General features: G+C 43.0%; 1 pseudogene; it reads right to left on the minus strand.

Moving 5' to 3' along the window:
- Positions 1-1,191: 1,191 nt before the first annotated feature.
- LOC133914657 (uncharacterized) lies at positions 1,192-18,681 on the minus strand (annotated as a pseudogene).
- Positions 18,682-27,323: the final 8,642 nt, after the last annotated feature.

Consider the following 27,323-nt stretch of genomic DNA (forward strand, 5'->3'; position numbering starts at 1 on the left):
TTGAGAAGGTCCTTCGTCGTTTTAATATGCATGATGCAAAACCAGTGAGTACTCCATTAGCTACTCATTTCAAATTATCTTCAGCTTTATGTCCTGAGTCAGAGTATGATATTGAGTACATGTCTAGAGTTCCATATTCTAGTGCAGTTGGTTCACTTATGTATGCCATGGTCTGCTCTCGTCCTGATTTATCTCATGCACTGAGTGTTGTTAGTAGATTCATGGCTAATCCTGGCAAAGAGCATTGGAAAGCTGTTCAGTGGATTTTCAATATCTACGTGGTAGTTCTAATGCCTATTTGCAGTTTGGAAAATCTGGAGATGGACTTGTTGGTTATGTTGACTCAGATTATGCTGGTGATTTGGATAAGAGGAGATCTCTCACAGGTTATGTTTTCACCGTTGGTGGTTGTGCTGTTAGTTGGAAAGCATGTTTGCAGGCTACTGTTGCTTTATCAACTACTGAAGCTGAATATATGGCTATTTCTGAAGCATGCAAAGAAGCTGTTTGGCTAAGAGGTTTGTACACTGAGCTTTGTGGAGATAATTCTTGCATTAATATATTCTGTGATAGTCAGAGTGCTATTTGCCTTACAAAGGATCAGATGTTTCATGAAAGAACAAAGCACATTGATGTGAGGTATCATTATATTCGAGATGTCATTGCTCAAGGTGATATTAAAATATGCAAGATAAGCACTCATGATAATCCTGCTGATATGATGACAAAGCCAGTTCCTGCTACTAAATTTGAGCTATGCTCAAGTTTAGTTGGTGTTACAGTTTGAGTTCTAGAGACTTTTGGCGTCGGTGATATTTATTATTGAAGGGAGTTTATTGATGATTCTTTATTTGCTACAAGATGGAATTCGTCTCAAGGTGGAGTTTGTTGGATTGTGATCCGAATTCTTGTTGGGCCAGACAAGGGACGCCTTCGGCCCATATTCCGGAACAGTCCGTATTAGACTAGAGTCGTATGTGTCCACCCCTATAAATATATCTTGTAAGCTGCAAGGAGAGCCAAGACGCTCATTGTAATCCCCTGCATTATACACATCCCTGATATAGTGAAGATCGCAGATTGGCGCCCGTGGTTTTTTCCCGAAAGGGTTTTCCACGTAAAAATCGTGTCTCGTATTCGATCCTGTCGTACTTTATTTCTAACAAGAATTCTAACGAAGAGCCTCCATCGTCAACTCGTGGCATATGAAGTTCTTTGCTGCTTCAACTGTGGCGATAAATGGTAATTTCTTTCGGCAGCAGGTACATTGTAGAACTCTGCCAAGTACTCCAAAGCTTCAAAATTCCCGTCACAAACCTTCCAAAGGGATGCCACTTCCCCTAGAGCAACCGTCCCCCACTCTTGGCAGTCATTCAGAAAGTCCAGAAGCTTGGAGTAATAAGAATCGTAGTTGAGAAGCAAGAAAGGGACCGGGAGCGCCGACCCAATCCTCTCCAGCTGAATCAGCGCCATGATCTCAAACTACTCGTCCAGCGTCCTGATCCCTCCCCCGGTAACACAACCACGGCGGTTCTGTCGGTAGGGATGCTCCACACCGCAGCATCCACCAGTCCGTGCTTCCTCCCTGAGAAGAATCTGAAATTCAGTTTAGCACAGGGTGATCACCTAAGTTTCTCCGATACGGGTACGGAGACACGGCGATACAGCGATCAACAAAAAATAAGGATATGCTCAGTATATAAAAATATTTATTTATTTTTTGCCAAAATGTAAATAATTGAGTATGCTAGAGAATGAGATTGATATAAAATTGCAGGTGTCCGCATACAACAACATAACACGATAAAATAGTTCAAGTTCAAAGGGGAAAACATTATGACATTGCATCACATTACAGAACGGATGACAATAGTAAAAAAAATAACAGTGGCATAGCCTAGAAAGAGAGAACGCGACCGAATTGAGATTATGAGAGATGGATTGTGGGCTGATTTTGTTCTGTTACACTTGGGCTTCGAAATGAGATGTTGTGGCCTAAAATATCGAAAGGAGGTATCGACAAGTATCAACGACGTATCGGGAATTTTTTGTTTTTTTGGTTTTCATATTGTAATTCCCCGATACTCCCGGATACTTGTATTATGACGTATCGATGTATCCCGCCGTATCAAATATGGGTATGTCGGTCTCCGCCATGTATCGGTGAAACTTAGGTGATCAACATGTGTGGTTCAATCTTATTCCTGCATCGTCAGGCTTCATGTACCTACAGGTGAGGTAGGTCTTGTTGAGAAATTCATGAACTTATAATGTTTTTATGGCTTTCCTCAGTTGGACCGGCTGACCCTTTTAGCCTTTGTTTGGCCTGGGCCCATTCGACTGGGAATACAAGGGCAGGGGCATCGGTGCAGCTAGGGTTGAGCAGATAAAAAAAACAAAAAAAGAGCAGAGGGGAGCGAGCGACGCTCATGCGGCGGCGGCGTAACCTCCCTCTGACCCTTTCAGGGGCTCGGGTGGTGCTGGAGGGCGCTGCTGCCAATATAGAAGGTCGCTTTCCTTCTCTCTATCCACCGATTGAAAATCCTCTCTGTGCTCTTGCTCTCACACCTTTATCTCTTTCGGTTTTTGGGGGTTTACCTCCTGGGTTGGATCTGAGTGGAGCTCGTGCTTTGGCTCGGTGATTCGGTGCTGAAAGTGATTGGATGGAGAAGCTCGGTTGTTGGGGCTCTTTGGTGCTATGGTTGCTGAGGCTCGCCCGCACGCGTCGGCTCGGTGCGGTGAGGCTTTGTATCTTCATCTTCCTCGCCGGCGGAAATGACAGCGAGTAGGATTTATAGGGTAGGGGCATGTGTGTCGTGCCTTGCCTCACTTCTTTGTGCATACTTTGTGAGTATTTTGCCCTTTCTATGTTCTGGACAACAGGTTCATACTTTTGTATGCTCGAAGATGATTGTTCTGACATTGGGATTATTTACTGAGTACACTAGCTTAGCCTGTGATTTCTCATGTCATCTGGTTGAAATTGGTAGTTCTGGAGGCTCAGTGGTGTGTGCATCGGCTATGTTCCTGTTCACAGTAATACACTTGTTGATTTGGGTCATTCATATACTACATGTTATTCTTATCATTGGATTAGTGCTGCAATGAGTTCTAAGTGCTCTTTACATGTTTGTTTCTATTTGGATTGCTAGTGCAAGCTGTTGTCTCTGTTCTATGCAACTTGCTGTACAATCTCATATATGGCTCAACAGTGATTTATTTCTATTGTTTTGTTTATGAGCACTCTGATATTGAACTGCAGCACTGTCCTTGATGAGCCTTTAGAACTTGAGAATTAAATTCAGGTTATTTTGCTAACTGAGATCTTAGAAACATTCCTCAATCGATAACTTTCTTTCTAGGACAATTAGGGAGAAGGACATTGAAAGTCCTAGGGCCAATTGTTATGTTTTTACTGAGAGCACTTTTAAACATCGTATGTATCTACTGTCCAGCTTTTGAGATATACATGAATATGGAATCTGATAGTTCTACTTTCCTGCAATTACATTCAAAGGTCATGTATACTTGGTTCATATTGTTAAGTACTTGTTTTTATATATATGGAATAATATCAATGCTCATAATATGGCATTATATACAACAATTCAGAAATCCTATTACTTCTGAGATAGTTAGTTCTAGCTCCTCTATCCTACCACCGTTATCCTCGAACGCAATTAAGCCTGAGAGTTTGAAAGGATAATGATGTCGCCTAGAGGGGGTGAATATTTTTACAAAAAATTATTCTCTTTTACTGTTTACCTAAACTTGCAGCAGAAGATAAATTAACAGATTTTTCACAAGTGAAAAAACTAAATATACTAGACTCAACTAGTGCACAACCACCCTAAATAAGTGTGAAAGTTACAATCCTAGGGTGACAAAAATTATTTAATTCTAGCAAAAGGTCTGCAAGAAAAACTCTAACTGAAAATCCTTAAAATACTATTCATCTAGAGTATCCGGGTCAATCCGGAACCTCTGGGTTGTACAGTATCTGGAACCTCCGGATTGATCCGGAATATCCGGGTTCTGTACAGAATGAGCTCGAAGCTGATATTAAAGAACGGCTAAAGAGTTCTAGCTCAAACCAAATGAAGTCGTGTGTTCCAAGTGATGATTTCAAGTAAATCCATGGAGAACCTACAATCGAATACACACGAATAAGTAGATCGAGCAAAATGCACAAATATTAAGCAAGAACACAAGAACAAGGAAATAAGAGAGGAGACACAAGGTTTATTTCCCGAAGTTCGGACACCTCCTCTAGAGGTGCTTATGTCTCTGTTGAGGGGCTTGGTCACACTTGAGCTGGGTCTCTCTCAACCATTTTCCTCTCCAAACTCGATCACACTTGAGCTTGACTTCTACTCTTGATTTCTTCCCTTGCGGAGGTGAAATCAAAGCATTCACAAACTTCTCGCGGCACACCACAACCTTGGGTGCTCGCCGGCGACGTCTAGCCGCCTAGGAGCTCAGAGCTCCAATAGTAACAAACACGACAATGAACTTCTTGTCGATGAACTCAAGCGCTCAAGAATGGATTTTAGCTCACTTGCACTCAATCTTTCAATCTCTCAACCCAACTCACTTTTCATCTCAATCTCACACTAAAATGGAGTGAGAGGGAGTTCTTTTGGCTTTGGCTTTGAGTATTTCGTGGGAAGCATCAGCAGCAACCAAAGAAGGGGTTGACGGGGTATAAATACCCAACCCCCAAAAACTAGCCGTTAAATAGCTTCTTGTACTGACTCAGAGTATCCGGGTTAGCAATAGAATGCATTATTGAAAGCCCTGGCTGGAGCTCATCCCGGAGACTCCGGCCAACCTGGAGTATCCGGGTGAAACATTTATACCCTAACAGACCACCTGGCTTGAAGCTAAACCCGGAGTCTCCGGCCAACCCGGAGTATCTGGGTCAACCCAGAGTATCCGGGTAAACCAAAAAGGCCCTAAAAGACCACTCGGCTCAGAACTTCACCCGAAGACTCCGGACAACCTGGAGTATTCGGGTTAACCCAGAGTATCCGAGTTCAACAGAACTGACCCTTGAAAAACGGCGATAACTTTTGATCCCGAGGTGCGATTTCAACGATTTTGGACTCAAAGGACTACAGAACGCTACTGAATTCATGATCCCAAACATATTTGATCAAACTAGGAACACTCTGAAACCCAATTTGGACACTTCCACACTTTCTGCATCGGATTTCTAAAAAGAACACTCACTTGGGTTTGGTTAGAAACTCTTGAGCACTGAGACATGACAATTGGCTCTACATTACATCCCTCTTAATAGTGCGGTATATCTATACTCAAATTCAAAAATAAAACTCATTTGAAACACTTTGAGCCTTTGAATACCTTCAAGTACCGCTTCTTTCATTCAAACCTTGAGGGTTGCTAACTTCCATATATTGTTCACTACATCTCTTCTTGATTCTTCAAATAATTGATGCGAACCATTCATAGCTTCCCATGGCTTCACTCGCTTTTCACCACCGTCTTAGCCTTCTACGTCAAGCCATTTGCTTGCCCTTCACCACGGATGGTCCATCGCAGCTGAGTCTCGCTTGCCTTTCATCGTCTTGCCATAGAAAACCACTTTGTATTCGACATCTTCAATAAATTCACTTTATCATATATGGAGTATAATCTTGTTCTTCACTCTTAGCAAATAGAATATCTCAACTCAACTCATGCCTTCTTATGGATCCTAACCTCAACTCACTGTCAAGCACAAAGCACATGCGTTAGTCCATAAAACCCAATTGACAATGTCATACCTTTAGTTACTTGATCTCCATAAGTAACTTAGTCTTCAAGTTTATCGCCAATCTTATCGAGCTTCTCCTTCTCCTGAGCATCACTAAGAGCTCAATGACAACGATGCATTTCTTTTGTTCTCATGGCATTTCAAATCCATGATTCATCACTTATGCATCTCATATGGAATAACCTAATAATAATTCTTAACAGAATTGTTAGTCCATCGGTATTATCATCACTTACCCGAGCATCACCTAGAACTCATTCATTTTGATGCATTTTCAATCTCCCCATTCACTTAGAGCTCATGCATATCTCTCTGGCATACATCACCTATGGAACAACTACTAACAATTCTCAATAACGTTGTTAGTCCATTGGTATTGTCATTGATTACCAAAACAACACATAAGGTCTATATGCACTTTCAAAGTTTTGATGCAACCGGCTTTAAGCACTGGCAAGCCCGGATGAGGCTATGGTTGATAGAGCTCAGACTTTTCTAGGTCCTCATCAAAGAGCCACCCGCTCCTCTAGGGGAAGTCATGCAAGATGAGGTCGAAAGAACACGTCTCAACGCGTTAAGGGCCCGTTGGGAGAAGGCAAATGCCTCATCCTTAGCACGTCTCTTAGTTGTCCTATTGAACAGGCTCTTCGACGTCTATGTGGGGTTCGGGGAAGCACGGAAGGTGTGGACGGAGCTGAATGACAAGTATGCTAAAAGCGACAATGGCAACGAGTCCTTCATGGTGGTAAGCTACCTAAACTTTCGTATGGGAGATTGCAGACCAGTCATGGAACAAATCCATAAGTTGCAGCTGATCGTGCGAGACTTAGGCCAGTACGACTGTGTCCTCCCTAAGAGTTTTTAGGATAATGCTATTCTGGCCAAGTTGCCTACTTCTTGGTGTGACTTTGTCACTGCACGTTAGCACTTAAAGCAGCGATTGACTCTTAATGAGCTCATTGCTGCTATAAATATTGAGAAGAAGTCTAAGGTAGGATATGGTGGGGGGAAGGTGCCCGCTCAAGCTAACCTTGTCGAGCACAAGAACCAGCCTGGGAGAAATATGAAGAAAGAGAAGACCAAGCCTGGCTTTTCAGGACAAAAGGCTAATGCTATGAAGAAGAAGAAGAAGAAGAAGAAGAAGAAGAAGAAGAAGAAGAAGAAGCCCGAGATTGTTTGCTACGTCTGTGTGGGTTGGATCACAAAGCCAACAAATATCGCGACCGTAAGGGCAACTGGCTGACATCTGAGCAGCAAAAGGCAACCAAAGCCCAAGTGCATGTGACAGTTGCCACAGCGGATGATACCGGCAAAGGTGACTCCACCAGTGGGTATGTACCTGAGGCCTTTATGGAAACTTCACTAGTAACTTGCTGGGTTGATATAGGTGCTATAATGCATATTTGTGCTAATCAGATATGTTTTACTTCCCTATAGGGCATAGATGGTGGATCCGTACTGATGAGGAACATGGTCTAAGCAGCAATACGCAGAGTAAGACAAGTGAGCCTGAAGCTGACTTCCGGCAAGACTCTTGTCCTAAAGGACATGCTGTTTGTGCCTGCTATGACCTGTAATCTACTTAGCGGATCGATGCTATTCTAGCAAGGAATAAAGTTAGTTTTTGAGTCAAATAAAGTATTAATGACCATGTGTGGGTCGTTTGTAGGAAAAGACTATGATTACCGAGACATGTTCCGCATTTCTAGTCTTGATAGTTTTGCAAACATTTTCCATTCTTCATATTGTAATAAGAACATTGATATTTGACATTCTTGTCTTTGTCATGTTAATAATGAAGCAATAGTGCATTTGAGTAAGATGGATCTTATTCCCTCACATAAATATGATAAGATCCATAAGTGCGAGGTGTGTGTGCAAGCAAAGTAGCCTCGCAAACCATTTCACTCGGTCGAGGGGAGAAGCACCTCGCAACTTGAGCTGATCTATTCTGATCTGTGTGAGATGACTGGAATTTTAACTAAGGGTGGCAAAAGATACTTCTTTTCTCTTATAGATGATGCTACTAGGTTTTGCTACATATATTTTCTTAGAACAAAAGATGAAGCTTTAGAATACTTTAAGATCTATAAGGCCGAGATGGAAAACCAGCTGGGGAAGAAAATAAAGAAACTAAGGTCTGACAGAGGTGAGGAATACATTCTCAGGGATTTCTCTAAGTTCTGTGAAGAAAGTGGCATAATCCATGAATTTACGTCACCATACTCACCACAGGCCAATGGAGTAGTCGAGAGAAAGAACCAAACAATTTGTGACTTGGTTAATGCCCTGTTACAAAGTTCTGGTATTGCTAACTCGTGGTGGGGTGAGGCTGTTCTCACAGTTAACTATGTCTTGAATAGGGTCGCTCCTCGAAATCGCGAGGTAACCCCCTATGAAGGATTGAAAGGGAAGACACCTGTAGCATCTAGGCCCCTAGGTAAGTGGTAAGTGTTTCGGTGATTAATGACAACCATATCATTGTGACTAACAATTTGTTTTGAAGGGAATCAAAAATTTAGTTTACAATGATAATTGGGCATCCTTGGTCCTTAAGACGATTTTGTAGACAATCAAAGTACTTGTGCATCAAAATTAAGGATCTTCTAGTTCTAAGTGTCATAAAGGAGATGAAGGACACTTAGAGTAGTTTAGGTTATTTTTCTTTAGTCTTTTGACCGTACTATAAAGAGAGGCTAAGAGTAGTAGCTTGACCTATTGAGTCTAGACTTAGTTTGATGTACACTTATGAAATTCTAGCACTAGGCATCTCATACAAGCCCATCATGTCGAGAAGCTAGAACTCAGGAAAGTTCGAATTGGACAAGCTTAGAGAAAATTTACCTCACCGGATGATCCGGTCTATGTGAAGTGATCTCACCAGAGCATATGGTTATCTCAAGATAGAAAACACTCTAGATGCACTGGATGCTCCGATGAACAAAGTGATGTAATGATCGGATGATTTTCTGGGTGACACGTGGCCAAAATTGTTAGAAGTGTTACACCGGATAGTCTGATGATAGTGTGGTGAGAGCACCAATCTATTTTCAGCAGAAGAGGCATTGCCAGGAAAAATTGAAGTTCAACTCACTAGATTATACAATGATGCAATACTGACTGCACCAGACTAATTATTCCAGAGGCCATTCCAAGGCAAGAATTTTGAAGCTAAGTTTACCGAATGGTCCGGTGAAGATGGTGTGTACACCGGACCAATTCTTGCAGAGAACAGTTTCTGGTGGCAGAAGAAACTTCAATCACCGAATGGTCTGGTGAAGGCAAGAATGGATCATTGGAGCAATATTTCTAAAGAAGGCTGTTTCGATTGGATTGAAGGAGTTCTACTCACCGGATAGTTCGGTGATTGACACATATGCACACTGGAGCTTTTCTACCAGGGAAGATTTTTAGCGCAAAAGAAGTTTAACCACCGGATAGTCCGGTGATAGACACATATGCAAACCGGAGCTTTTCTACCAGAGAAGATTTTTAGGGCAAAAGAAGTTTAACCACCGGATAGTCCAATGATGGCAATGAAATCATCACCAAAGTATTTTTTTTTCCAGAGAGGGTTGCAATGAGCAAGTTAGCTAGTTTGTACGCACAAGATGGTCTGGTGTTAGGTCGATGTTCAACGGATGATGTCACCGGACTATTTCTCAGCAGTAACGGCTAATGATAGTTGGCACAGTGGCAATAGAAGTTTATACTCACCGGATTGTCTGGTGTGAGTAAGGAGATATTCACTAGATTATCCAGTGTTAACAGAAAAAGTGGGTGGTTATGCAATAGCTAGGATCTCTAACCTATAAATACCCCTCCATTTGGTTTCATTTGGCTCTCTCGCGACTTAGAGAAGCTCATACACCGTGTGTGTCATCAAGAAGAAAGATAGAGCACTTGATATTATTTTCAAGTCCCTTATTGAAGATTAAGGACATCATTAGTGCTTGGGGAGTAGCAAGTGTGCATCTAGCTGTAGTCTAGACTTGATCTTGGTCAAGTGAAGCTATTGGCTTGTCATTCTTGGTGGTTAGCAACACCTAGCTGATCTTTGGTGATTGGTAGTGTCTCGGTGAGCTCTTGGAGTTCTTGTGAGAGCACTTGGTTTGATGCCCGCCAAACATGAGGGAGCACTTAAGTCTTAGTGACTCAAAGGGGAGTAATATCCTTAGTGGATGCTTCAATGAGGACTAGGGGGAGTGACAACTCCTCAATACCTTGGGAAAAAATCCGGTGTTCTCTTGTCCATTTCTTTACTATTCTGAAATTTAATTCGAGCATTTACATTCTTGCAAGATTTCAATTCCGCATTTTCTTAGTATCTTTAATTGCTTATTTAGTTGCCTTCTCCTAGCTTGTTCGTGCAGTTGCATTTCTTTTCATCTAGGCTAAGGTTGCTATTTGTTCTAGTTTTTTGTAGAAGTTTTTAATTGCCCAATTCACCCCACCTCTTGGGCCATTCGATCCTTTCAAAACTGAATCTGTCCTTTCTTCGCACTTGGGGCTTGTCGATGTATCAGGAACCGGGGGTCCCTGAGTCCCGAGACCAGGCCAGCCGTCCGCCACGTGTCACCATCCCGCGAGGTCCCTCCTGCAGGATGAGGAAAATCTAAGTTCCGGGAGAAGGTGCTTGGGGCCACAGCCTCTGGTCCCCGAGCACCCCAGTTCCCCGATGACCCGCAGAGTCCAAGTACCGGGAAGAAAGTGCTCGGGGAGGTGCCCGCTCGCCCCCGAGTACCCTAGTCCCCCGATGGGCCGAAGAGCCAAGTGCTCGGGAGAGAGTGCTCGGGGCTGCACATGGCAGCCCCCGAGCGCTCGGTTCCCCGAAGGTTCTACAGAAGTGCTCGGGAGAGAGTGCTCGGGGCTACACGTGGCAGCCCCCGAGCGCTCGGTTCCCCGAAGGTTCTACAGAAGTGCTCGGGAGAGAGTGCTCGGGGCTGCACGTGGCGGCCCCCGAGCACTCGGTTCCCCGAAGGTTCTACAGAAGTGCTCGGGAGAGAGTGCCCGGGGTTGCACGTGGCGGCCCCCGAGCACTCGGTTCCCCGAAGGTTCTACAGAAGTGCTCGGGGCTGCACGTGGCAGCCCCCGAGCACTCGGTTCCCCGAAGGTTCGCGCAAGAACACCCGATGCCCCGACGACCCAGAAGGGCCCGCCGACGAGGTGTCAACCAGTCAGAGGTCCAAGGCCGCATTTAATGGGCATGCGCGGCCTGACATCCTGACATCCTGATATCCCCAACTGCTCCCGCCGCAGTGTCAGTCCCTGCCATGCTTTGGCAGGGGGGTGTGGGGCCATTAATTGCACAGGTCTCGTCCCGTATCATCCGCGGTATCTCGGGATAACGTTGCCAGGATCAAAGCGTTCCGCCTGCCACCCTGCCCTGGCAGAAGAACAAGATAGGGTGGGCGCGCCGAGTGCCTCTGTGGCCGCCCGGTGGGCCCTCTCAACGGCACCAAGACGTCCACAGTGACGGGTGGTCGGATGCGCGCCGCGTTTTTCCACCGCCCCTGTCACTTCGCCCAGAGGGAATGATGACGCCTTTCTCAGTTGTGGCATCTTGGAACCTGTGCCCCCTCTTTCCCATTTGGGGTATGTCGTGGCCGGCGAGTGTATAAAAGGAAGGGATGGACAACACAGGACCGGTAGAGACAAAAAGGGAGACCAAAGAGAAAAATCGAGAACACAGACCAAGACAACCCGAACACACGAGAAAACATCCGAAGACAGATTGAGACGATCGAAGACATCATCCGAAGAACACCGCAAGAAAGCTTGAGCAGAGCTAGAGCAAGGGAGCCTCAAGCTCTCAGTTAGACAATATATTCTTGTAACCAGATATATCCCTGAGGGATCCCCTTCAAGGAAGGATATTGCATCCACACAGGAGTAGGGTATTACGCCCCCGTGCGGCCCGAACCTGTCTAAACTCCGGTGCATTTATTTCTCTTTGCACTAGGTCGACCATCCCCCACCACCGGCCACTGCATTTATTTCCAGTTCCATTTATTTCTCCGACGAACTCATTCAGGATCATCCCCCCGGCCGAATCTCTAAAAAGGGGTCTCTCGGGATCCCTGCGACAGGAGGTCATCCTCCGACAGGGTTGTTTAGCTAAAGTACATGTTCCCCTGCCAAAGAAAAGGAAATTAGGACCAAACAATGTTGATCGTGTCTTCCTAGGGTATGCACATCAGAGTACCGCATATAGATTCCTAGTGGTCCATTCTGAAGTCTCAGACATTATCGTCAATTCGATAATGGAGTCTCGGGATGTGACATTCTTTGAGCACATCTTTCCTATGCAAGCAAAGGAAGATGATATCCCGGATCTTTTAGTTGATGACCATGCTCCTCAGAGTGTTACCGACACATTTCCTGAATTGGAACTTAGGAGAAGCAAGAGGCAAAGAACTGAAAAATCATTAGGAGATGACTTTGTCACCTATGTCGTGGATGATGAACCATGAAACCTTCAAAGGCATACGCTTCTTCAGAAGCGGAGTACCGGAAGGAAACAGTCTGTAATGAGATGGATTCGATCATCACTAATGGAACCTGGGAGTTAGTAGACCTCCTTAATGGCTACAAGCGGTCGGCTGCACATGGATCTTCAAGAGAAAGCACAAACCCAATGGCACTATCGAAAAGTACAAGGTCCAATTAGTGGCTAAGGGTTTTACGCAAAAGGAAGGTGAGGACTACTTTGGTGCATATTCTCCTATTTCCAAATTGCCCACTATCCTCGTGCTCTTAGCACTGGCAGCTTCGCATAATCTCCTTGTGCATCAGACGGATATCAAGACCGCTTTCCTTAATGGAGAGCTGGATGAGGAGATTTACATGCAATAGCCAGATGGATTCGTGGTAACAGGACAGAAGAGTAAAGTATGCAGGTTAATCAAATCCTTGTATGGTCTCAAACAGGCCTCTAAGCAGTGGCATGAAAAGTTTGATACTACACTAACCTCGATCGGCTTCTGTGTTAATGAACCCAATAAGTGTGTGTATTCGATATGGTGAGGGACGAGGTTTCATTCTATATTTATGCGTGGATGAAATATTTTTGTTTGGGACAGACTAGAAAATGATCAACCAGACCAGGTCTTTTCTATCTCAGAACTTTGATATGAAGGACCTAGGAGAAGCTGATGTAATTTTAAACATCAAGCTGCTAAAGGGCGAGAATGAGATAACATTAAGTCAATCTCATTATGTGGACAAGGTGCTTACACGTTTTGGAATGACAAACTGTAAGCCTGAAGCCACACCCTATGATCCAAATGCTAAGCTGAAGAAAAATGCAGGCCACGAAAAGGACAAGTTAAAATATTCATAGGTGATAGGTTCTCTAATGTATTTCGCCGGTGCAACTAGGCCTGACATCTCGTATGCAATATGCAGGTTGAGTCATTATATATCCAACCTAAGAGATGATTATTAGATAGCACTAGAGAGGATACTTAGGTATCTGAAGGGGACAAAGAACATAGGGATTCATTATTCTAGCCATCCTGCAGTCATAGAGGGATTTAGTTATTCTAGCTGGATAAGTGACTCGGATGATATGAAGGCTACGAGTGGATATATTTTCACTCTAGCAGGTGGAGTTGTATCCTGGAGGTCATCTAAATAGACCATCCTTACTCGTTCCATGATGGAGACTGAGCTAGTAGCGCTAGACTCAGCAGCCGTAGAGGCAGAATGGATTTGAGAGCTCCTTTCTAACCTGCCGATATTGGATAAGCCAATTCTGGCCATTCTCACCTACTGCGATAACCAAACCATTCTGGTTAAAGTGAAGAGTAGGAAGAATAATATGAAGACTTTGAATCATATAAAACAGTGACTCAAGTCGTTGAGGCATGCAATAGAGACATGTATAATTGTTGTGGATTATATTCAGTCTGAAAGGAATCTTGCAGATCCTTTCATAAAAGAAATGGCTAGAACAGTTATTCAGGCAGCGTCAAGAGGAATAGGATTATTACCCACTGATAAGGTTCATACTGACAACAACCTATCCTAGGAGATCGGAGATCTCATAAACTAGGTTCTAGGAAAATAAGCTGTGTGGATATAAGAGCAAATTGATCCCACTTGCTACTTTGCTCTTCTGTAGGAGAGGGTGAGCCGTTGGCTCTTAATGAATTCAGTGTCGTATGGCAATAGATGTCGTCCTACATGACGTCTAGGAGAATTCACCTATGTGAGTGTGATTGTGTGGTCGCAATCATAGAGAAGTTGGATACTTCTCTAAGTGACACTCATGAATTAAGGTACATGGATATGACCGTAACGTCCAACCCGAGAGCTATGGCAAAAGCAGCCTCGTACAGAGTGTTGTATATGAGGAGGCTCTTGCATCAAGGCTGAGGATAAAGTTTCTTTCCTCCTCATCCTGTGTGAGCCAATTTATATTCAACTAGGTAACTTGTTCAAACCCGAAAGGTACTTGTAACTCAAATCTTGTATATCAAATCGATAACTCCAACATTAAAATCTTGGTGGGGCTTATTGAGAAATTCATGAAATTATAATATTTTCATGGGCTTTCCTCAATTGGACCGATTGGCCCTTTTGGCCTTTGTTTGGCCCGGGCCCATTTAGCTAGGAGTACAAGGGCAGGGGCGTCGATGCAGCTAGGGTTGAGCGGATAAAAAAACAAAAAAAGAGCAGTGGGGAGCGGGCGGTGTTCAAGCAATGGTGGCGTAACCGCTCTCCGACCCTTCTGAGGGCTCGGCCGGTGCTAGAGAGCGTTGCTACTGCTATATGGAGGCCGGTTTCCTTCTCCCTATTCACCGATTGAAAATCCTCTCTGTGTTCTTGCTCTCACACCTTTATCTCTTTCGGTTTTGGGGGTTCACCTCCTAGGCTGGATCCGAGTGGAACTCATGCTTTGGCTCCATGATTTGGTGCTAAAAATGATTGGGTGGAGGAGCTCGGTTGTTGGGGCTCTTTGGTGCTGTGGTTGCCGAGGCTCGCCCGCACACACCGACACAGTGCAGTGAGGCTCTGTATCTTCGTCTTCCTCGCCGGTAGAAATGACAGCGAATAGGATTTCTAGGACAGCCACAGGTGTGCCATGCCTTGCCTCGCTTCTCTGTGCATTTGAGGAAATCACTTTGTGAGTATTTTCCCCTTTCTATGTTCTGGACAGTAAGTTCATACTTTTGTATGCTCGAAGATGATTCATTATTCTGAGATTGGGATTGTTTACTGAGTACACTAGCTTAGCTTGTGATTTCTCATGTCATCTGGTTGAAATTGGTAGTTCTTGAGGCTCAGTGGTGTGTGCATCGACTCTGTTCCTGTTCACAGTGATACACTTGTTCATTTAGGTCATCCATATACTACATGTTATTCTTATCATTGGATTAGTGCTGTAGTGAGTTATAAGTGCTCTTTACATGTTTGTTTCTAGTTGGATTGCTAGTGCAAGTTGCTGTCTCTGTTCTGTGCAACTTGCTATGCAATCTCATATGTGGCTCAGCAATGATTTGTTTCTACTGTTTTATTTATGAGCACTCTGATATTGAACTGCAACACTGTTCTTGATGAGTCTTTAGAACTGTCCAGCTTTTGAGGTATACATGAATATGGAATCTGATAGTTCTGCTTTCCTGTAATTACGTTCAAAGGTCATGTATACTTAGTTCATGTTGTTAAGTTCTTGTTTTTATACACATGGAATAATATCAATGCTCATATTATCGTATTATTTATAACAGGTCTCCAGGGGCAGGTAAGGGTTGAAGTTTTGAGCTTGTCCATTCGCCTACCTCCTTGTTAATCTTGAAGCCGCCGACCAGCTTGTCTGCCTCAAGGGTGCCTTGGATGTCAACGTCCATGAGACAAGGGTTGGTTCCACTCCATGTGGTGCAGTCCAACAACTGAGCTATCTGTTGTGATGCAAAGACATGTTGTTCCACAAACTTCCAAATAAATGCGCACAGCTATAATGTATGATACCAATTGCGCATTTTACCTATAGTTCATGTCGAATTCGATATTATGCCTCATTTCTGAATAGACTCATCAACAGAATTCTCTCACATTGAAAGTGAAAATGGGTGAATAATGCGTAGAATTGCTTTCTAATATTGAAGTATAAGTGAATTATCTATCTTTTTCTATTAATTTAGTTTTTTTTGTTGAACTAGTTGATACAAAGTTCAATATGATATCGGAATCAGAAGTGTCGAGGTCAAATCCTACCACATACATTTAAAACAAAAGTTACAATCTTAGGCTTTTAGTCATCTCATACAGCTCAATATCCAATTCTCTGGGGGGGGGGGGGTTTCAAATCTAGACTGGATCGGTGAAGCAACAATCCCCACCTGTGACACCAATCAATCGAATCGATTGATGCTCACAGATGAACTGGGGTTGTTTGGAATGAGCGAAGGACAAGGAGAGGTGGTGGCGACCTCAGGGGTCTGCTCCTAGAGTCCGTCCACGGGGCTCCAAGCCAGCTTCCACCTCCGCATCGAGCTCTCCCAGCTGCCACTGCTAGTCGCGAGAAGCAGCGGCGCGGGGACGGGCTCCCCTGCCGTAGATGAGGTGCGAGGGCGGACTGGGTGAACGCAGGCACGAACGAGGATGCGAAGGGAGCATTGCATGCGATGCAAGTCCAACACCAACCGAGCAAGCTACCATGGATGTTTTGTACTTTGTCCTTCCCCTCATGGATACCTCCAGAGATCAGGTGCGGCTTTATTCCCTCCCCCCACCCAACGGGTGGCACTTGCCACAACCAGTTGCCAAATTGGCAAAATCCCTTAGCAAAAGCGATAGCACCACAGACAGCACAGCAGGGGGAAAAATGTGGAAAAGAGAAATGATCATCACAACATTTCACTCAAACATCTGATCAGATATACTGGGATTTGACATAGTGCCTTTGAAATTACTTTATTTCTTCTTCCAATCCATGACAGTGGAACAATTGCTTCAATCTGTGCACCCCCATGTCAAAACAAAGAATACCAAGAGGAAGGAAAAACTGGTGCTGTTATCGTGTCCAAAAAGGTTGCGCAGAACAAAGCTGCTGATGTAGAATTGCATGAAACATTTGCCTCGACAATAGATTATTAATGATACGACAAGGCAACTTTATTTTCTTGTTCTACTTCATCAACAATCCTAATAGTTATTTCAGCTTGTATCGCCCAATTCTTTGATGAACTGATCTTTCAAGAAACTGTTTGATCCCGCAATTCTTCGCGCCATCGGATTGAATTCTCTACCACTTCTTCAAGTCATAACGATAGAATAACACAATCAAAGACACTCATCAAATTATGGTCATAAGAGCTGGCAATATGTTTGACAAAAATTGATGACTTACGGATAAAAAACAAGGCCGCCAGCTTCCTGAAGAATTACAGCTCCAGCAGCGACATCCCTAGAGGAGAAAAATTAGCAATTTTGGATCAACAAGCTACTATTTCAGTAGAGTTATTGTTAACAATTTGGTTAATCATGCCAGGGGTCACCAAACCCAATCCCGTAACACAAATCAAGCCTACCACAGGCAACTCCACACATGTTTAACGCCAAGGAGACACACATCCGTATTGATCTAGTCTGAAAAGGTCAATACTCTGTTAAGAATATTGATGTGTTAAACTGTATCCATATTTGAGGCACCTAATGTAGCTTTACAGGGTTTACCTTGAATAGTAGCTTGTTGATTCTGTTGGTTGTATCATCCACAGTGGACTTGTCTCTTGTGGTTCCAGCCTGCACAATTGGTACTATTATCAGTTTCATATTTCCAGTAAGTTCTTTTAAGTAAAAGGTCTTCAGATTTAAATCGTTATGATATTCAGAAGATGTATCATATGCAGTTACATGGGAGCATGTGCCATACAAACAAAAATCAAGTTTCAGCTAAAAATGTATCAAGTATGCTAAGTGATGATAGTTCCTGCTGATTTGGTAGATGTAGTAATTCTTACAACTAGATTGTTCTGATGAAATTATGAAATCTTAAGAGGGAATAGCAGCAATAAAGTTCCTACATATACTTATCATCTTTTAGTTAAACAAACTTGAACTGAAAAATATGACTTTATTTCTGCATACAGGTTGGTTCTTGACGGGGCAACCTACCTCTGTTACCAGAAGAGCCTTCACTAACTCGTTTTGAGATGATGCTGCATATGAAAGATACACATAATCAAATTAGCACAAGCAATTGGATAAAAAGATGTTTACTGATACTAGGAATACAAAGGATGTTATTAAGAGCAAGAGAATTAGAAGAGCTGAAAATCCTACAATGGCCAATATGCAAAATAAGCAAACTTGCACTATTAGCTATTTGAACTTGATCCTTGCCGGTGTAGCGCTCGTGCACTTGCAGGTGGTCGAGATCGCTGGTAAGATAGTCGGTGGCACCTGAGTCGATGTGCAAGTTGTTGTCGATATGTCCAATAGTGGCCAAATTTCCAGAGAGGTAATCATTTGATTGATATGTGTGATTGAAATGTTGACGGCATTTCAACTTCTTGTGAGAAAAAATGCCACAAATCTTGCACTTAGGCCAAGAATGACCACCTCCATTGCGGCCACAACCACGTCCCCGTCCTTATCCTCCACGTCCACCCCCATGGTTTCCATTGGCCATTATGGGAGCGAGAAGTCCTGCCATTGCTATCACCATGACAGAAGGTAGCATTCACTAAAGAAAGATAATCATAGTCTTTGGACAGGGTGTGCTGCTCCTCTATAGCTTCATACGAGAGAAGATATGCGTAGAAATCATTGAGGCTTACTACAGTGTTGACGATGGTGAGGGATGCCATGAGTGCATCATACTGTGTCCCGAGACCGGTGAGGATGTAGTTGATCAACTCATCATCAGACAGAGGATGTCCGACAATCACCATGGTGTTAGCAAAGCCCTTCATCTAATGGAAATATTTGGTAGCACTCATGTCCTTCTTCTTTAGCGTGGACAGTTGAAGCCGAATTTGCCAAGCGGGGAAGCAAGTTGTAAGCTCTCATCCATACAAGTCTATGATGTCTAGATCAAGAACCCTAGAGCTTCTACACACGGACCTCTTCAGACCAACTATCTAGAAAAGTCTTGTGGTAATCTCTATTGTTTTATCATTGTTGATGATTATACAAGATACACTTGGACTTTCTTTTTAAATGACAAGAGCAAGACCATTGGGATCTTCAAGAAGTTCGCGAAGAGGGCTCAAAATGAATTTGAGGCCACACTTGTGAAGATCCGGAGTGACAACCGGATGGAGTTCAAAAACACACAAATTGAAGAATTTTGTGATGCTAGAGGCATCAAGCATAACATGTTCAATGTCTAGTGTCGCAAACTTGAATCCATAACATGTTCATCAAATTGATATAAAATTCTTGCTTATGATTCAAATTCGGGTCAAATTCATTCTAATTTCTTAAACCCAATGCATTCGTTCATCTTGTTATTCATGTTTGATCTGTTAGATAGGTCATGAGCACCGTGACAAGGGCAAGGCAGTTGAGAAGTCGAAGAAGAAGAAGACAAAGGCTCAGAAAGGGTGAGATCGTGCCTTTGCAACAGCAGATGTGTTAGATGTTCAATGAGGCTTTCAGAATATAGATAACGCTTCTACGCCGTGTCAGTGCACCCGCACCCATTCTACTGCAGGGTTAGGATCAACACCTTTTGTCCAGTCAGGTAGCCGGAAGAGGGCTCGTCAGGAGCCAGAGCCTTAAGGGGAGGAGGAGGAGGAGAAGTAGACACAACAACAGTCAGAGTAGCTGCCAGCTCAGGTGGAGATTCGCTTGCTTGATTTGACAGCATACAAGTTTTCGAGGACCAAGAAGTTGCATTTTGTGCCTATCGAAGAGTGGTTTACCTCAGACAGAGATGATGGGGTAAATCCTAGATTTTGGATAGTGCTGCAGGAGAGCTTCAACGCGTCATTTCTCAGGAGGAAGGTCAGCTTGAGTGAGCACAAGACACTCAACTGGCATTACATGCAATTAGCGTTAGGGGGAGTGGATATGAGGCAACACTTTGACGCCTTCCCATGACTTTCAGCTCTGCTGACATACATGAATAGATATCTTGAGGAGCGGGTCAGAGTGTTCTACCATAGTTTGGATTGAACCAAAGAGAAACTTCATACAGTTCATGTTCCAGGGCGATTATATAAGGCTCTATAGGAATAAAATGCTCGTGGCATTGGGGGTTCAGGCGAGTTCCATGTTTCTACAGGAAATTTTCCATTCGAACGCCAACCCTCCTCGTCGTCCTCTCGTTAGCGGTGTCTTCCCTATAGATGATGAGATTCGACCACTGTTCAGACATCGTTCATTCCAGGATCGCCGAGAGTTCTAGATATGTTGACACCTGAGGCGAAGGCTATTCACATGACGAAGAGACATAGCCTGCTGCCAAGGATTGGAATATGCAAAGGCTATTACTAGCTTGCAGTAATGACTCATCCTTTCTATTCTCAGACACCAGCAGTTCAACATCGTAGACTTGATATTGTGTGAGATAGAGGATGTGATCACATACAGGATGACGTTGGTTAGACAATAGCCTTACACACATTTGATATCACATATGCTTGCTTATTCCATCAATTCTCAGAGTTCCTATAGACCTATGAGTGGTCGTCGAGATACTTCAGGCAGTATGCCCCTACTGCACCCTACGACAGACATAGTGGTCAGTGTGCTATGTTTCACACTCAGGAGCAGGTCGCAATTGCCGAGAGAGAGAGAGAGAGAGAGAGAGAGAGAGAGAGAGAGGGAAAGAGAGAGTTTCAGTTGAGGATCGGGCCCTTGTAGAGGCCGAGGCAGAGCTGTCGTATGCCTTCTTCATCAGTGATAGCAACTCAGACTCTTTAGATCTCGAGTACTTCCCTCCAGTGCCAGGTCACACGACGTTGAGGCAGGAGGATCCTCTCAGGCTGCACCACAGACTTCAGTGCCTCCCTCCTCAGCACTTGAGATGACACCTCCTGTGACTTTTGCTACACAGCCTTTAGAGCTCACTCTTATTCTTCAGTAGATGCAACAACAACAGGTAGCTTATGTGGAGATGCAGACGAAGCTTCAGGCAGATTAGGTAGAGATGCAGAAGAAGCTTTAGGAAGATATGATTCGCTAGCAAGGGCAGCAATTGGTTCTTAGTCACTCCAGCAGTAGCAGTAGCAAGTGATGTTTGTAGCTCTTCTGTATGATAGAGAGAACAATGACATGATGTTCAGTTTCATCTCAGGTTGTTTGGGATCTCTGCTTCAGGCTCCAGGCCGAGCTGCCAGCTGCACCTGCTCTAGTCGTTAGTCCTCTCTCAGGTAGTGTCAGCAGTCTCTTGGGTACTCTAGTGTTAGGCTTATCGCTTTCACCACTCTTCTCCACTGGAGTCTTCTCACAGTCTGTTGGGACTTCTCAGAGGCCAGTGTTTACTCCTTTGTCGACACCTTTGACTACTAGACTTCTCAGTTTCAAGGACTCACCATAGCTGACTGTCCCTGTTCAGTAGCCGCCAGTTGAGCCTCCTCTAGTTGTGCAGTCAGCATTTGATGAACTCAATGTTACGCTTCAGGAGTTGGTTGATCAGGGTCACGATACTTCCAACTCCGTCCCCTATCTCAACATAGTGTCGTAAGAGGTTCCTGCTCCTTTAGCTTCTGATCAGCCTTCAGTAGGATCTCTCTCACTTGTCATCAACACTACTGCCTCCGAGCTCGATTCTTCTGCATTTGACTCGGAGTCAAATTCCGGCTCTCGGTTCGTGGTGCGTCCTTCTTCGGCAGTGCCAGCTCCTCCGTCTCCTCCGACCCCAGGTGTTTAAATGTGTTATCTTTTTGGTGCTTAAATGCCAAGAGGGGAGAGAGTTTAGTGTTAGGGGGAGTTAGGATAGGAGAGAGAGATAGATAGAGAGAGAGAGAGAGAGAGAGAGAGAGCTAGCTTGAGTGTATAGAGAGTTTCTTAGTTTTAGGGGGAGCTTAGCTTAAGTGCTTGGGTAGTTAGGGTCTGCTTGTTGGATCTTCATAGATTTTGATGTTATGATAGGCTATTTGGCTCTCTCTATTGATGTGTTTTGCTTATCATCACATTGTGTTTCCTTTCATGCTCAGATTATTTCTTATTCTACTAGCATGATAGGTTGTTCTAGTTCTAGACTTTCTCTTATTTAATTGCTTTATGCTATAAATTGCCTTATGCTATAAATTGCCTAGTTTGATAGGGTGTACTTCAATTCATATCTTAATCTTCTAATTTGTGTTGTTATCAATCATCAAAAAAGGGATTGTAGTATCTAGATCCCTAGGTAAGTGGTAACTATTTTGGTGATTAATGATAATCGTATCATTGTGACTAATAAGTTTGTTTTGAAGGGTATCAAAAATTTTAGAGAAGCCTATGGTTGAAATGTCAAGAAATTAGAGCCCAAGTAAGTTCGAATTGGACAAGCTCAGAAAATTTTGTTCTTACCGAATGGTGCCCTTAATGAGTTAAATTCACAGGAGCATTCTTGGCTCAGGTCAGAGAGATGATAAGTACACCTGATGGTCTAGTGATCAACAAGTTACTCTCACCGAAGTATTTTGGTTGGAAAAATCACAAGTCAACATCGGATGGTCTGGTGTTAGAGTGAAGTGAACACCGAAGCATTTTACAGGACTTGTGCAAACTCACTGAAGATGGAGTTGAATACACCATATGGTCCGGTGTTCAATCGGTTGTAACACCGAAGTATTTTCCAGTAGAATTGCTTTTTAGCAAAGTGGATATGCTACTCACTGGATGGTTCGGTATGTAGATAGCAGAAGCACTGGAGCATTTCTCAGTAGTAATGACTAATGACAATTGACACAATGTGGGATTTGAAATTTATACAACACTGGATGGTTCGGTGTGTGTGAGATTATGTACACCAGATCATTCGGTGTTCACAGAAAATATGGGTGATTGGGCAACGGCTAGATTTGTACCTCTAGCCTATAAATACCCTCTCATTTTATCTCACTATGTACTCTTGCTTACCCAGAGGAACCTATACACTATGTGTGTCATCAAGAAGCAAGAGACTACACTATGGTGATTTGCAAAGTTCTTAATTAAATATTAAGGACATCATTAGTACATAGAGAGTGGCAAGTGTGCATCTAGCTGTAGTTTAGGCTTGATCTTGATCAAGTGAAGCTATCGACTTATTACTTTTGATGGTTGGAAACACCTAACTGGCCTTTGGTGATTGGAGGTGTCTTGGTAAGCTCTTAGAGTTCTTATGGGAGCCTCGAGAAGAGCGATGTGCTTGGTTTGATGCCCACCAATCTAGAGATGGAGAAGTGACAATCATGAAAGAGTACTTGAGTCTTGGTGTTTCAAGGAGGAGCGATATCCTTAGTGGGTGCTCTAACGAGGACTAAGAGGGAGTGACAACTCCTCGATACCTTGGGAAAGAATTGGTATCTTCTTGTCCATCTTTTTATATTGTCGCATTTACATTCTTGCAAGCTTTTAAACTCTACATTTACTTTGTATTCTAGCTTGTTTGATTACTTGCTTGTTCGAGTAGTTGCATTTCTTTTCATCTAGGCTAAGGTTGCTATTTGTTTTAGAATTCGGTAGAATTAGTTTTTAATTAGAGCCCAACTCACCCTCCCCTCTTGGGCCATTCAATCCTTTCACCCTCTTCTTTGATTACCTAAAATAGCATGCTTATACATTTGACAAATAATTGGTAGCAGGCTATATAATTTCAAGAAACAAGATTTAAAGAAGATTACCTGAATTTTTTAATTAAATGATATCATCACCATTTCCGATCACATTGCTAGCTATGTTGTCTCGAGTAGCGTCTAAAACATTTGAAAGGGATTCAATATGTAGTTAAACACAAAATAATTAGTTAGCATATATAACAAAAGCTATACTCTTAGTATGGAGGAGAGTAAATGTACCATTTGTTCTAATCTAATCTTGGAGACAAATAAGAGCTTCTACGGTATCACTAGCTAGTCTGCTTTTATAATCATTGATCACCCTCTCTTTGCAAGAAAATGTAGATTCTGAAGCCACTGTTGATGTGGGACTACCAATAAATCAAGTGCCATATGTGCAAGTATAGGATACTTAGCTGAATACATCTTTTAAAACTATAGAATATCGAAATCAACACCTACGTTCATAGTTTCTTCTTCCAAATACTTGTCTAGCTCACTAACTCTTTTCATTTGTTGCGCACTTTGATGTTGGCTCCAATCTGCCCAAGGGCCACTTCCATCAATATTTAACTCATTATTGTTGCATGTATGTGCATTCTCAGAGACTGAGTCACCCATTTGTAAGTAATATTCATCAAAGAGCTTTCTAGTTGTCTTCTCAATTATGGAAAGGCAACTAGATATTGTACCCTTAAAGCTTTGCCTCAAGTGAAACTCAAGAAACTTCAACTTAAACTGAGGAACAAGAACATCAGGAATGCAAATTTTCAAGAATAACAGATCCCAATATTTCTTAAGTTTTTGCTTCATCTCAATCCATAATGGTGTTGGAGATGCATGTTTACTTGTCTAGTGTTGTGCAAGTGATGTATGCAACTTGGCGATCGACGGCAAGATGATTGGGGCTAAGAGGGGTGCTTAGTGCCGAATGATCAAGGAGGCCGGACGGAGTCAAGGGTAATCCTAGCTATGCACATTGAGGTCAAGAAAAGCGTGTGAAGATGGATGAAGACGACATGTTGACAAATTCAAGCAAAGGGATACCCAGAAAGGTGAAGTCTTTCTTTTTGTTGCTAGAGCCATAAAATTCACATACAAATGTATGCAAGTGGGTCTTGAATTCCCTTGCCTCTAGATCATCAACTTGGAGAATTTCTTCTTTCGGTGATCTTTTTGATTGGTTCAAAGGTTTCTTCCTTCTAATTATTATCTTTTGTGGCGATTTCATGAGATGAGTTTCAATGAAACCTAGGGTTCATGTACATCCACGACAACCATGTCTTTCCTTGAAAATTTCTATAGCAACTTGTCTCTCTCTGATTTTTGCTTTCACTCTTGGTTTTGAGGTGTATTGGGTGACGAAAATAGGAGGTCATCATTTCGAAAGAAATTAATAAGACACCTATTCATCCTCTTTAGTCGTTATTCTCGGTCCTACAAAAGATAACAAATAAACATAAAGATCCCAAAAGAACCAAATAGCACAAAAAAACATCACTAGATAGATTAGGTTTTTCTAGAAATTTTGGAGAAAGAACAGATCAAAACAGAGGTACAATTGACAACCTATGGCTTCTAGAAGATTAAAATAGGACAAAAAGATTAACTATCGGTAAAACTAAGTGATTAGGAATTTTCCAGAATTTTTCAGAGTAATCTATGATTTTTATGATTTTCTAGATTTTTTGGAATCATTTTGAATTATTTAACCATAGAAAAGCATTAACATAATTATTAGAGCATTATTAAAACTATTATCAGATTAATCCTATTTATAAGAATTACTTTTATACTAAAAACATATTTATTACATCATTAATCTATTTATGATGTTAATAATAGAAAACAAATAAACAAGAAAATGAAAAGATGACTAAGCTGCTGACTGCAATGACACGTGGTTGCCACTGGTCTGACACGTCGGATGATTTGCCAAGGTGGTTGTTGATGTGGATGATATGTGGTGCTGATGGGTCTGTTGAGATGGCATACCAACTAAGCTAACAGGTGCTGAGTAGGGCTGACATGGTGGCCGAAGTCATTGTGCTGGTGCACACGTGGTAAGCTAATTGGGATTATGAGCTATAGATATGGGCACTCGATCTAACATCAAATGGTCAAGATCTAAAAGGGACAGAGAAGTATGCATTTCTAATATGAGTCGTTGGGCACAGATTGGATGGTGGAATCCTCACCTCATTGGTTTTCGATGAGAAGATAGTGGCGGCACTATGTTCCACGGCGGTGCATCACCCGAGTATCTCCAGAATTGTGCGCTACGTGATCTTCTCCGACGGGTGGAGCTACACTTCTCCAATGCACGATGACGAACCCGTTTGAGCTACACATCGACGTCGGCTATGTCTTCCGAAGGCTGGTGACGATAGAAGGCAGAGGAGGAGCTTAGGTGGCGTAGAAGATAGTGCTCTAGCTTCGATTTCTCATCGAGAAGAGTGGGGATTTCCTTGGTCTAGTTTGGGAATGGTGTAGGGGCCTCTCTTGAACCGATTTGGTCTAGGGTTTGGGGAGTCCAGCGGCGGCTCTATCTCTAACTCAATCTCTTTCTTTTGAATGTTGATCTGACTAGAGATAAGAGAAGATTCGGAGGAGATGTCCCTATCCCATCCGTGATGAACTTCTATAGGTTCCTCCCTTCGTATCCGACACGGATTCTTGTGATCCATGTTATTGTCGGAGGGATACAGAAGAAGGGGATCGATCCAACACGGAGAGGAAGGAGACGATGGTGCTATGGGTTGGCTTGCATCTTCACGCGGAGATGGGCCAACTTGGGTTGTGGCCTATAACAGAAAGGGAGGGAGAGTGAGATAGAGCAGGAGAGAGAGGAGCAGAGTGGGCCGAATAGATATGGCGGCCCAAAGAAGCGAAGGCTCCGTGGGCTGAAAAGAAGAGAGGAGGGAAAGGTGGGCTGGGCTCGGATGGAAAGGGAGGAGAGGGAAGAGGTCGGCTGAGGATTGGCTGAGAGGAGGAGGTCTCGGCCCAGGTTTTCAACAAGGGTTTTCCTTCATTGCATTTCCATGTATTTACATATACATACATGTATATGTATACTATATATTATTTAATGTACACTACAAAACAAAAGCAGCATATAATCAAATAATTCAACAAACATACATCAAACTATTACAATAAAAAATTAGAAACCCTATATACGTCTATTTATATATGTATGAATTGATTTTGTTTATTCCATTTATTTGATTTCCTTTGTATTAAAATAAATCTTTATTTATTCCAATTAGGGCTGGTACAAAAGAATCCAACCATAAATCTATTATTAAAGTGATTAATAATACCAATACCAGAACCAGTTTGTCACGGCAGGCGACAAGTCCCGAACACATCATGATCAACTCACCGAGAAGATCAGCGCCGCAATAGCAGCAGCGCCTCTACGGTATCCACATATACTGGGTAGAAACACCGAGCGTCAATGTGCTAGCACCGCACACACGGCTAGGGTTTTGGGAGATTGTGTAGAAGGTTGCGGTTAGGGTTCGGAAAGGCTCAACCTTAGCACGCCCTACCCATGCCTCTCCTTATATAGAGCTCGCCAATAGGCTTTCACGTTGGAAGCCCTTTAGGACTCTAACTTATCACTAATCACAATCCAATCCAAACCCATATACAAATCCAATTCGCATGTTTTGTTCCAACCCATTAAGTGTGTGACCCGTTAGGTTCATGTACAAACTGCTACGACTCGGAAACCCATTCCAAACTGAAATCAATAGTGATCCCTAGCATGACATGTTGACTCCCGAGTATACACAAAAGATTATATCGGTTGAACCTTGATATACACATGCACC

Source organism: Phragmites australis, chromosome 4 (assembly GCF_958298935.1).
Source record: "Phragmites australis chromosome 4, lpPhrAust1.1, whole genome shotgun sequence".
Lineage (NCBI taxonomy): Eukaryota > Viridiplantae > Streptophyta > Magnoliopsida > Poales > Poaceae > Phragmites > Phragmites australis.